Genomic DNA, 12393 nt, shown 5'->3' with positions numbered 1-12393 from the left:
TGAAATGGATAATGAAAAATGTCTCTTTTCCTAAAAAGACAGCTATATTGTTGTGTAATGAAGAGCAGATGTCAAAAAGTATTTCAAAGCCTTGAAAAAAAATTAGGAGAACTGCATAAAGGCTGCAGTCCGGAACGCTGCCTGTGCTGCCGTGGCATCCATGCAGCGGTCACGCCACGCGCTGCCCCACAGCACCGTCCCCGGGGGCTCGGCCACCCCATCGAGGGGCAGCAGGAGGTTTGTCTCCATGCAACCGGCAGCATGGAGGGAAATCACAGGACAGATGTGAAGGGAAGCTGCCCTCAAGGGTACAACATGAGGCACAGCCAAGCTGTGGAGATGTAAAACAGCGATGTGGAGCTCTTCTGGCTCCGTGGCGGCCCCATGCACAAGGGAGGATTTGGGCAGTGCTCCTTCGCTCCCTGCAAGCCCAGCGGGGCCAGGGCAGGAGCCAGGGTGCTCCCACCAGGAGCAGAGGGCTGTATCCTGCTCTGATCCAGAGCAGCAGAGCTGCTTTGGCTGCAGGAGGCTTTGCCAGCTTACACCGCCGAGGAGCCAGCTCGTTTTTTAAGCACGTGTTGAAAGAGCAAAACTGGGTTCAAGTTTCATGTACAATTTTATTAGAGGCCAGAATTGAGGCCAACTGTTTATCTGGTGTTTGGCCTAAGTGCTGATAAAGACTTGGCTGAAATTTACATAATCTGCCATTAATAAATGCAATTTACGATGGTCTCAAACAAAGACATGACCACTGCTGGCTCCACGAATGGTATGCTAGGCAGCGGCCAGGCTTTTAGTCAGTACAGAGATGAGACTTAATTCATTTCTTGTCCCTAAATGCTAGTTCCTTAGGTCAGACCTGAGACAAAGGCGTGCGTTAATCTACAGGCTCCACGTCAGAACTGCTAGGCTTTACTAACAGGAACTAAGTTGCTTTAGTGCAACCAAATGCTCCAATTCGTCATTCCAGTGGCCCATCTAAAGCAAGCGTTGGCTCCAAGAACCACCCTCCCATTACACTGATAAGCCCTGAACCTGAAGTGATGGATGTATGAGCTTAATTTTACACACTAGAAGCAGTTACGTGGAGAGCAGTGGGACAAATCTCAGCTCGTAAACACCTTTCCCGAACTGGAGGCATCGAGATCACAGACAGAGAAAACTTATTACTCACTTTGCTCCACCCACTCCCTGCTGCAACACACACACCAGCTTTTTTTTCTTTTTTTCCCCCATGCACTGTGGTAGTTTGTGAGCAGGCACAGAGGCTGTCTGTGCGCTTTATGCTTGCACAACCCTTACCCCATACACCAGGATCCCAGCTCCAGACTGGGTCTGCTCAATGCTCCCTAGAGGTCAGCAGCTGAACGCCCCAGTGCAAAACACTGCAAGGAGAAGCAGCAGAGGCAAGCTGACAACAACCTGAATGTACAGCAGTATCTCCGGTTTCTATTGGTGATGTCTAACCAGAACAGAATTCGAGGAAATATATTTATTTGGCAAACGTCGCCCTATTCATATGCAGCATAATATAAAGGTGCATTTTCAATTGCCTATAATGCATTAAAATTTGCACTTAAGAATAATGGAATGTATACAGATCTGAGCCTTACATAAGCTCTGCATGTTTAAGGAATGTATATTCAAATGTACATACACATTTATAGTTTAAATTCGTCATTTGAAGAGTTCCATGTCCCTATCTGAAAGCCAAGACATTTCTTTTCAAGATCTGTGATGAATGAGATCCAGATACAGGGTTGTTTCACATAAAGCATTGTCAGTGCCAAAAGCTTCATCCAAAGAAAAATTCCAAGAACAGTTATGCGGATCTAAATATCAAAGACCTACTTCTGCTGTATTCCAAGCAAAAAAAAAAAAAAAAAAGACATCTATAAATGCATGGATAAATCACTTAAGAAGTACATGTCAAAGGATATTAAAGGCAGGCACCTAAAATAATTTCTAAAATATTGCTAAATGAGTAATTTTTGGATTGTCCTTTCAGGGCTTACTGTAACAGTGCTGTGATTTAGTTCTAAAAGATTCTAATGTGTTTATTTATTTTAATGTGGAATTTAACCATCAGACTTTAATTCCTCTAGATAATACAGCTCTACAGCAGGACAGAAGTCAAAGGAGATAAAGCAAACAACAGCAAAAACACTGCAAAAATTTCATTGAAAAGCATTTTTAAATTCACCTGGGTTCTTTCCTCCCTCAGTCTCCACATACTTTGAATTACTCCAATACTCCAAAACCAATGCCAAAATTCTTGGCATCGAAAGCTTCACCACTGCTGAAGTTTGGCCGCAGGCACAAAGCTGTCAGGAGCGAAACGTTAGCGTTTTCTCTGGCAGCTCTCAGCAGCAGACCCAGGTGACAAGTCCTCCTCCTGCCCTGTCCACCCTGCTGCCCAGCTGCCGGCCCTGAGCACCTTTGGGTGGCGGCAGCCCACCTCTGTGGGTCACAGCTCAAGTCCAAGCACTTCCTACCAGTGCTGAGAGCAGAAAAGCCTGACTCATGGATTTGGCTGCTTCACATCTACCCACTCCTTTGAGTTCAAGGAGTCCTTCATGAAAGAGAGTGTTATTTTATCTCGGGAGCAAAACAAAAGGGGAGCCACCAGGGCATCCAGCTGCAGAGCTGGAAGCTGGAGAGGCGGCACAGCACTGCGGAGGGCAGGCACCACACGCAGGGTGAGGCTCAGCAGGGTGGGTTAGCAGCTTTAGCTGAGCAGTGCTTGCAAAGCCCTCACTGGCACCAAAACATCTACACAGAGCAGCACCTGATACTGCTTTGGAGCAGGCCAGCAAACTTCTATTGATTTAGCAAAGAAAGAGTGAATCTTAAGCAGACGCCAGTAATGAAGAATAAACCCAAACCCGAGTCTCCAGTGCACCTTTTGGTGAGTTTGTGCACCCACATTGCTGGCCTGGTGCCAGTGGAGAACCGAGGGCCACAGACAGCACACACAGGGGCTGGGCCACGGGGGCTTGTAGCTCATTTACAGACTGGAGTGAGTGCCAAGGTGAGAAGCAGTGAAGGGGCAGAGAGAAGAAACCACAAGGAAGCTGCAGGGCTGATCGCCAGAAGGAAGGGACCTGGCAGCAGGCAGGGAGATGAGCGCCATCAGACAGCCTCTGAGAACACACAGCAGAGGATGCGCCGAGTACCTGCAGCACCAGTGGTGTTGGGGAACTTGGGCTGCCTCCTGCAACTGCTTGTATCTGCCAGCCATGGCACTCTGAGTGAACCAGACTGAGCTGAACCCAGCTCACAGCCACTAACGGAGAGAAGAGTTCGGCCTTTGCTGAATCAAAGACAGACTGGCAGTGCTAGGGGGGTGAGACCTCACTGTGCCTATTTGTGCTTTGCAAGTAACAGCACCACTGCCGTGGGTTTTTTTTTTTTTTTTTTGGCCAAACACCTCGACTCCGACCCTCGGCAGCCAGGACAGAGGGAAGGACTGGTCTCCCCAGAGCTCTGCAGGGGGCCTGGCTGTCGCTCCAGAGTCCCTCTGGAGGGTCTGTCTGTGACTGACATGGCTCCCTGGCATCCCAGCAGTGCAGCATAACGGGCATTTCCATGCCAGAGCTAAAACCAACCCGAACGTGGCGTAACTGTAACCACTTTTGTTAATAATCATGAGAACTGATCTCAATTAAAAGCAAGCAAGCATTACTGTGCTTATGTCATTAACCAGTGATGGCGTCCCTTTAAAGAACATCTTATATAAATAAGACTTGGATGACTTATAAAGACATATATAAAATAATTAAAACAGCTTATAATAGTGCCACAGTTGACAGAAACATTCCATGACTTCAATAGTGAATATAAAAATGCTGCTTGTAAACAGCAAGGCTATTAAATTTGCTTTACAAGCTCTTTGTCATATGTAGCATATCTGGCATTTGGCCACACACTGCATGGACCTGGTTCGCTTGCCTGGGCGAGATGCACAAGGTAGTGGCCCTCCTGGTTTTATCAGAGAATTATGGATGTCCTTGGCTTGAAGGGGCCCAAGAGCACACCAGATTAGACAGCAAACAGACTGCCATAAACAATAGAACTGCTTTGACAGCGTGGAAGAAGAGATCCCCCAACAGACCCAGCCCTAGCTTTCTTGGAGGTTTTGTGCTGCTGGAGCCCACAGGAACAGGGTGCTCCGCAGGGCTCACTGCCAGCAGCCCAGCCGACACACCACGGGGCAGCCAACATCACCTCCTAGCTGCCTGCTCCGCTCCAGGGGTGGCACGTCAGCGTTTTGCAGCTCATCCATTAAGTTGCGCTGAGCTGGGCTACGTGCCGACTTTTTTTTTTTTTTTTTTTTTTTTTAATTTTGTGAACATATGCAGAACCTAACAAACATACCCATTTAAGGCTGCTTTCATCACAGATTTTACTGGAGTTTGCTGCACCCAAGTTCTCTCCTCTTCCATTATCTCCACTTACACAGGATCAGACCCAGCCCTACTTCTCCTTCAGACTGCACAGAGACAGCGCTAGCAGCTGGGGAGCTGTGCTAACCCACCCTGTGAGCAACACCCCCAGGGAAGAGCCAGCTCCAGCTCAAAAACCCAAATAACTGTTTGCATGTGGGGACGGGCTGGGAGGTATAATCAGAGGTAAGACTGCAGTGAATACTGGCCTCAGCAAAAATCACAGACTTTTTGATGTGCCATAGAGGAGAATTTGATGCAGCCCTATAGTAAGTTTTAAAGACAAATCCAAGTGCTCTCCTAATAAAGTGAACACAATTTACATTTTTCATTGCTTATGAAGCTGATCTGGGCCTCTGGCTGTATACAACCAACGAAGCTTAATATATCTCCATACATGGACAATTATTAGCTACCCTTTCTTGATATTATCTGTCAAACTCAGTAATTTTCTTCAATGAATTTCAAAGCTTATCACGTAGAAGTGCTTCAGGACACCCTGACAATTCCTTTGTTCACGTAAAAAAGCAGTTGAAGAAAAAAGTTTTTGTTGCAGAAAAGCAGTAGTTTCCTTTGCAAGAACACCCAGAACTTTGCTTTCAAAGCCAGCCACTACTTTAGCATTCTTCCCCCAGCACCGTTCTCTGTTGATCAAACAGTCTAATAAGCTGGTATTAAAAACATACATATTCCTTTCACACTGTCCTTTGGCAAGACCTTGGTGTTTTTTCTTACGTTATTCACTTACTTTTTCCAAGCAGCGTTGTGTTTTGAGCTCCCCCCACTTTTACCAGAAGGTTTAGAGCTATGAATCTCAGGCGTCTGTCAGTCAGAAATGTGTTTCCCATCTGGATGTCTTTCAGTCAAATTCAAGCCTCAAGAGACCTTTGCACTAAAGTGATTCTCAAAACAGAAAAGCTGTTCAGTGCACATGAAGAGAGCCCACCACAATTACATGTATAACAGCAGAAATTAATAATGCTATCATGCAGTTGTAATGGATCTAGTGCTTGCTGGCAGCATTGAGCAAGGAAATCTACATAGATGCTTTCTGACTGACGCGCAGATACGCTTCCCAGGAAATGAAAATGTGCCAGTTTACCTTCAAGATGCAGAACCTACCAGCAGCACTTGATGGGAATCATATATCTGGACTGTAACAGTCATCTACCATAAGACAACCCTATTATTTTTTCTTTCTCTTACGCTCTATGAGTTTCTTTGCATTGCCATTATTAATACAACAATCCTAGATTTTCCACATAAAAAGGGCATTTCAGATAGCTCATATTTATGGGGTGCAGACTATTACAATTATTCATCACACAGGGAGATGCCGAAAATCAATGAGATGCGTTGCAGATAAACGTAAGCAGTTTTTATACAATGCACATGGGTATGTCAGTATTGACACAGCATAGGAATTGACTGATGAACACTTCCAGACGATCATATTTCCTCACGGTTATAACACCACTTTATCAAGCTGAATTCAATCTTAGACACCTCAGTGATTCACGACAACTTAACCGAGGCAGCTCTGTAACTTAACCCAGCACATTACCTCTTTCCAATCGCAGGGTAAGTGATGCACAGTATACAAGAAAATAAGCAGGTCTCAGAGGAGATGCATTTATCTGATTGATGAGGAAAAACTTTCAAACTCAGTAAGTTCATGATACAATGGAAATGAGTTGTGGGACTTCACACAGGAATATCTGCTCCTTTATGCAGGTATTTCTCGTGGTCGTTGCAGTTCTTTGAACGTAATTGTATTTAAAACCTAGATTCAGCCTTGCTACCACCATGGGACCAGTATATAATTACTATGGTCAATGAAAGCAGCAGCAAATTCTAGCACTCTTCCCTGAAATGTATCTGCATTCTCCCATTTCGATCCAAATAAAGAGGGAAAATTGCTTATTACCAGTCTAGTTTTGAAGCTGTCTTCTGAGGTGAAGACAGTGGCAGGAAAAAAATAATATATATATATTGCACCTATAATAATATATATATATTATATATATATATATAAAATATATATTATATATTATAAATATATATTGCACCTCCTAACTTCCCAAAGGAAGCAAAGCTGTGCCCTGACACCCTTCTGTGCCAGAGGTGCACACAAGTCCTGGAGCACCCTTTGCATGGTGGCCTCATGCCTCTGCCATAGCACGAGAGTGTCACGGGCTGGTAAGGCCTGAGGTCACCATGCTGAATGCCCTCACCAATCTGCTCTCTGGGGAAAGTCCCCATCAGCAGTAGGGCACACGTCTTGCACATCCGCTCTCACTCTCCCAGCGGAGGATGCTGTGGAGCTGCCCACCAGGTGCCTGCACAAAGTCACTCACCTACAGCGACCTGCTCAGACAGTCCTCCTGGGTATCCGTCGGAGCAAAGGCCAAAGCTTAGGGAGCCTGAAAGATCATAACAATAAGCAGGAGCCTGGCTGATTGCTCACAGATGAGCAAGCAGCCCTTAATATCACAGCATCTTTTAGTAATTCTTTGCTTTCTTAAGGAGACACTAAACAGTAAGGTCAGGCATTTGCTTTCAGCTGAGGAAGAGCAGCATAGCTGTCTTTCTCTGGGCATCTATTCAGCTCTTAAAGTAGAGCCTGAGCATATGGCAGCAGCGTGTACAGTTATGGAACAAAATAAATAAAAATCTTACCTGAAATTAAATTAAGCCAACAGAAGGAAGATCCCTGTGACTTGGCCATTTTAAGCATGCAATGATTAATTTCCCTAATAACAATGAGGTAGTGTCCTCTAGTGGTTAAACTACTGGACATGGAGTTCCGAGCCCAGCAGGCCAGTCTTCACCTTGCAGTGCACTTACTGTAACCTCAGCAACTCTCTTTGCATGAGTTCCACGCCACCATTAAGGTGCCTAACATGCATTTGATTTAACAGGAATTATGAAATAAATAGGCCCAGAGTGCCCAAAAATTTTCAGGAACTTGGGTCCCAACCAACTTTTACTGATGCCCTACTTGCAATGCTTAGGGCATTTTTTATTTTCCTCATAGGAGTCGTGAAGACAGAGACATCTCCAATCTGCTTCTTTGAGAACAGAACAGGCAGGATATTGAAAAAGGCACCGACAACCCTTTGGTGCATGAGACCACATGCGGACAATGCTGGGAGGCCCACAGTGTGGAATATGCCAGCTTCATTTCCCAAATTTCTCCCTAAAAAACAGGACAAACCACTCACTGTGAAGACTCATGAACATGGATCCTGGATTAAGGGGTCTGAAACCCAGCACATCATAGGGTCAAAAATACTGAATATGCTCAGATTCCACGGAACATTACCATCCCGTTCTATCATAATCTTATTATCCAACTTCTTTAACAAAAGCAAAAAAAAATATTTAACTGTTCTCTAACATAAAAAGAGTTTCCTGATTCTGGATGCAAATCACACCATTCTTTCAGCTGAAAGCTATTCCTGAAATAACAATGTGCTAGACCACTTTTAACAGCTTGCTTGAAAACACCATACCAAAGCCAGGAAATGTGTGTTATGAGATTTCAGCTATGCTGCCAGCCAGTTTTAGAGCAGAGAACAGGTGCACCACAAAACTTAACTTTGATTAAATAAAGCATTATGTATTTTTACCTGGAAAAAAAAAAATCACATTCCATAAGAAGATCAGCTAAAAGTGTCTCTTGTAAAGATTTAAAGATTAGATACAGCAAAGCAAGCCGTCATCATTATAACAAGGTGTCTAGGGCTTTTTGAGATCTCTTGCATATAATGTTTCAAACTACACCAACTGCACTCCTCAAAATATAGCTAATTTCCGATTTAGCCCAGATTTAAATGGCCAGATCCTGAACACATAAAATCAGCTTAAGTTGATTAAAATTATTGTACTTAATATAATTGCATCAGATAAATACTCATAACTAAATTAGTCTCATCCAAAGCCTGTAACGTATAGTAAAACAACAGCATGTAACACAAATTCAGTCTGAAACCAGAAAGGATGGAAATAATTCTAATCAGATATCTCTGCTAAGAGAATGCCATCCAGCCCTTAAAATAAATATTCTCAGCTCATTGCAAAGTTGGTGGATTTCCAAGCAATAATGATTGTGATACATTGAGACACGTTTCTAGGGAACTTGATGAAATGCTATAGTTCAGAGAAAAAATTTTGACCTAGTGGGAGTCCTGGAATTTTTCAGAGCATTGCATATTTCTCTCTATTTCAGCCAAAACCAGCAGGCCAGCCTTCAACATTAAATGTTTCTCCAGAGCACTTACAGCTTCTACAATGGAGACAGAAAGCCTAATCACATTTTAATTGAGCCAAATCAGACTTCCAAATTCAACACACAATCAAGAGAGATTTCCTCCAGTTAAAATATAAAACCATCAGGCCCTTCTACAACAAGCAAGTAACTTAGCAAAGACAGAACAGAGGGCTTAAATATGACCGTGTGCACAGATGAAAGCACATCTCCTAATAGCATTACCATCCAGAGGGTCATTGGCGTGTGTTCTCTTCAAGGCACTGGATTTACCTCTCCAAGATTATGCAACCTACCAAAACAGCTGGGTTCCCTGTTAGCTTATTGTAAATGCTGGTCACCTTTCTCATTACCATACTACTTCAGACTCCTCCTGTGGAGAGAAGGCAAGAGATGGTGGTAAGACTGCCACGGGACCAGAGAGGCAACTTACTGGAAGCAAGCCGGGCCACACAATTATGGCACGTAATGAGATATAGACCAAGAAGCAGCTCATGAAAAGATTTACACTGTAGCTCTAAGCTTGTTAAGCTGCATACTCTTTTTTATTGTTTTGCTTTATTGCAGAACACCTAGTTTCTTATAAGTGCAATAAAGGCTTCAGTAACAATTTCAGAAATACACCTCCTGTTTTTCTACCTGTTTAATAGACCTGCAACATATCCGTTATGAAATACTAATTCAAGACACGCATCTGACGGCCTCCATTCTATAAACTCCTGACTACTGCCACAGCACATACAAGGATGGACATTGTTGCCTCCAACTGCAATGATCGAACCACTGGGCTGAACAATAACGAATGCTTTTGCAAAAGCAAGTTTTTACTGGGTCACTGGTAGTAGGAAACTTGCTTCAACAGCATGTAATTAAGTCACTCAAACTGGACTGAAGCTCCCCTTGTACAGAGCCATGAGGGAAACCTGCTACAGGCAGTCACGTTAACTCCTGGCAGTCACAATAACCATGGAGCTTGTTTGAGCTCTCAGATAACCAATTGTTTCAGTCTCTGGGGATACCAGTGCTGTAGATGGCACTCCTAAGCAGTGGGCTAATGCTCTGAAATATCCAACATCAAGCTGCTTAGAAGCCCACAATTTCAGTTCACTTCAACCCCAACTTTTTAACATCCCATGGAGTCTCAGAAGACTTCTTCATTCTCAGGCTTAAGTACTAAAAATGACAAGAGAGATATAAAGGCAGCAGTGATCATTATTGATGTTTAGTTGTGCATATTCTAAGTCCTTCTTGCACCTTGTTATGATTCTGTACTATTCCCCAAGACATATCAAAAGCCCTTCCCAGTTATGTCCATTTTCAATCCTACACAAAACTCGGAGAAGCATTTTATGGTAGTAGAAGTGCCAAGATGCAGCATAGACTTTTTCCTTCCACATTAGTGTGCAATACGCAGTTGGAAAGGTGAATGCTGAAGAACACACATTTAAAAAAAGTGTCAAAAAGCTCATACACAGAAACATTGATGGGACAGCACTGCCACCCAATTGTCTTCATTACTTGAAGAAACAAACATGTTTTTGTCCAAGAGCAAGTAATGCTCACACTCGGTCTGACAGTGCAATGACCACAGAATCCCAATTCAAATTCTGATAAACAGTTATTTTCTAGGGCAGTTTCTTTTAAAAATAGAAAAAAAATGTGATCCTTTTTTTAAGGACTAATATTCCAAGTCCTTGTATACAGCAGGTTACTTTTAAGACACTTAAACTTTTCCCTCAACTATTTTGAAAAAAATTAGAGGGTTTTTATTTCTCTCATCATCATATGATGAAAGGAAATTTATCATTTGGTTCAAGCAAAGTATTGCTATTTCCTCTATGGAAATGGAAACACTAAATCATACATTTTTCTCACATACCATATTTTGAAAGGTCTGCATTCTTTCACGTTTCAGACTGAAACGTTCCCACAACTAAAGCTTTTTATAAAAGCATTCAACTCTTAAAGCTCTCCCACCTCCAATAACCAATCAAACCAAAACACACACCAGTTTTACATGTAACCTCGTTCATCCAAAATAAATAACTTAGTCTGTTCACTGGAGATTTATTATCTTAATGTGCTCATTTCATTGTTGGCCTTGGCAGAGATATCCAGGTTTAGAAAGACAGTCAAAATTGACAAACCTTAAATCCCACTGTTACAAAATTCTGTTAGGTAACAGACGGAAAAGATAATTAGCCACTACTCAACCATCACATGCTTAATTTGGAGCCTTTCTCCTATCATACACCCTCTCAGAGATTTTATCTTCATGACAATAATGGCTATTGTTTTCAGCCACAGATTCTGGAACTAGCAAGAAACAAAAAGAACTCTTAAAATATGGAGAATATTCTATATTCTTTTCTATATTGTTTTTTAAATTCCATGGTTTGGTTACACATTAGTAATTTATGGCCATAAAACCATGAATGTGAAGCTAGTGTGAAGGAAGTTATCTTGCTGACAAAAAGGCAAGCTTAAAATTTTCCTATGCAGCCTCTTTTTGTGAGGAAGAAGGAATTGTACAATCCTTGGTTGAAGCAGAAACTGGTTGAACAGCCATCATGCACTGCAAAATAATTATATGTATGCATATACCAACAATTACGATAGGTTTCTCTTTAATTTCCACGCAATCAAAACTGAATCTGTGTTGTTTTGTTTTGGTTTTTTACACCTCTGCTCAAGCTTGTGAAGGAGTACAGAAAGAGTATTGAGGGTCTTGGTAATCCACCACACAGGTCTACAAAATGACTTTCCAAAACAAGCAAAAGTAGATGAAATATCATTTAACATCAACATGGCTTGTTGAAATTTGTACAAGTTTTGTTAGGCACAACAAGAGTTTTATTTAGATAGGCTAAAACAAAGTCCCCTATAAGGTCTCTAGCAAAAGAATTAGCTTCTAGGATTTGTCGCCCCACTCTGGCTTTCCAAGTTAGTTACTCACAGGAGAAAGTCTTTCCAATTGTCAGATTTGAACTCCTCAGCCACTGTATATCCATATATTTCCTACTGTTTTTGTTGCACTCGTTATAACTAGTTATAGTTTCATCAATTTCTAAACAGCACAATAATTTAAAGATTAAAGATTACATGTTTTCAAAGAAACGTGTACTGATTTCTTCATGGGATATACAGACTAGGCGCAGGTAAAGCAGAGCAGGATGCCACATACTTGGTAACATGCGGGTACTTTCAAAGAGGAACTTTCACACAAAGCATTCTTCCATTTACACATTAACTGGCACTAAAAATGACCTGACTTCTGGTTGATGACACAGAGACTTCATCCTCCACTCTTCCACTAAAGAGCAGCTTGAAAACCACCCATATAGAGTGCAAAAGAGAAGCAAACTATTTTCACAGAATCAGGGGAAGTATCATTACGAAAGCAGCATATTTCTCAGTTCTACAATTTTATTCTCAGTGGAACACTTCCAAATTGTCAGAGAACTGAGCCAGCTCTTTGATTTGCAAAGCCTTTTCCACTCGCGTTTAAGTAGATGAACTGCAAAGCAGCTACAGCAGAGGAAGAAAGAAATGAAATACAACCAGAGCTGTAAGTACTAGATCATCACGAGTCCAGGCTGGCAAACCTGAGCTGCTGCCCACAAGGGAAGGAAAAGATTAAAGCCAAAAACAAACGAATAGAAGAACATTTCTAAGCAT

The 12393-nt window shown here is 42.4% G+C and overlaps 1 long non-coding RNA gene across 1 annotated transcript in view; it reads right to left on the bottom strand.

Moving 5' to 3' along the window:
• The window catches only part of LOC311441878, a 28246-nt gene extending 25906 nt beyond the window's left edge, over positions 1-2340 (bottom strand). The window contains exon 1 of the long non-coding RNA XR_014696310.1: positions 2204-2340. This is a non-coding gene — a long non-coding RNA (uncharacterized lncRNA). The remainder of the gene's footprint in view (positions 1-2203) is intronic.
• Between the last annotated feature and the right edge of the window lie 10053 nt (positions 2341-12393).

This window comes from Aythya ferina (genome assembly GCF_964211825.1).
Source record: "Aythya ferina genome assembly, chromosome: 10".
NCBI classification, from domain to species: Eukaryota; Metazoa; Chordata; class Aves; order Anseriformes; family Anatidae; genus Aythya; species Aythya ferina.
Note: the sequence above shows the minus strand (reverse complement) of the source record. Positions and strands in the feature narration are given on the sequence as shown.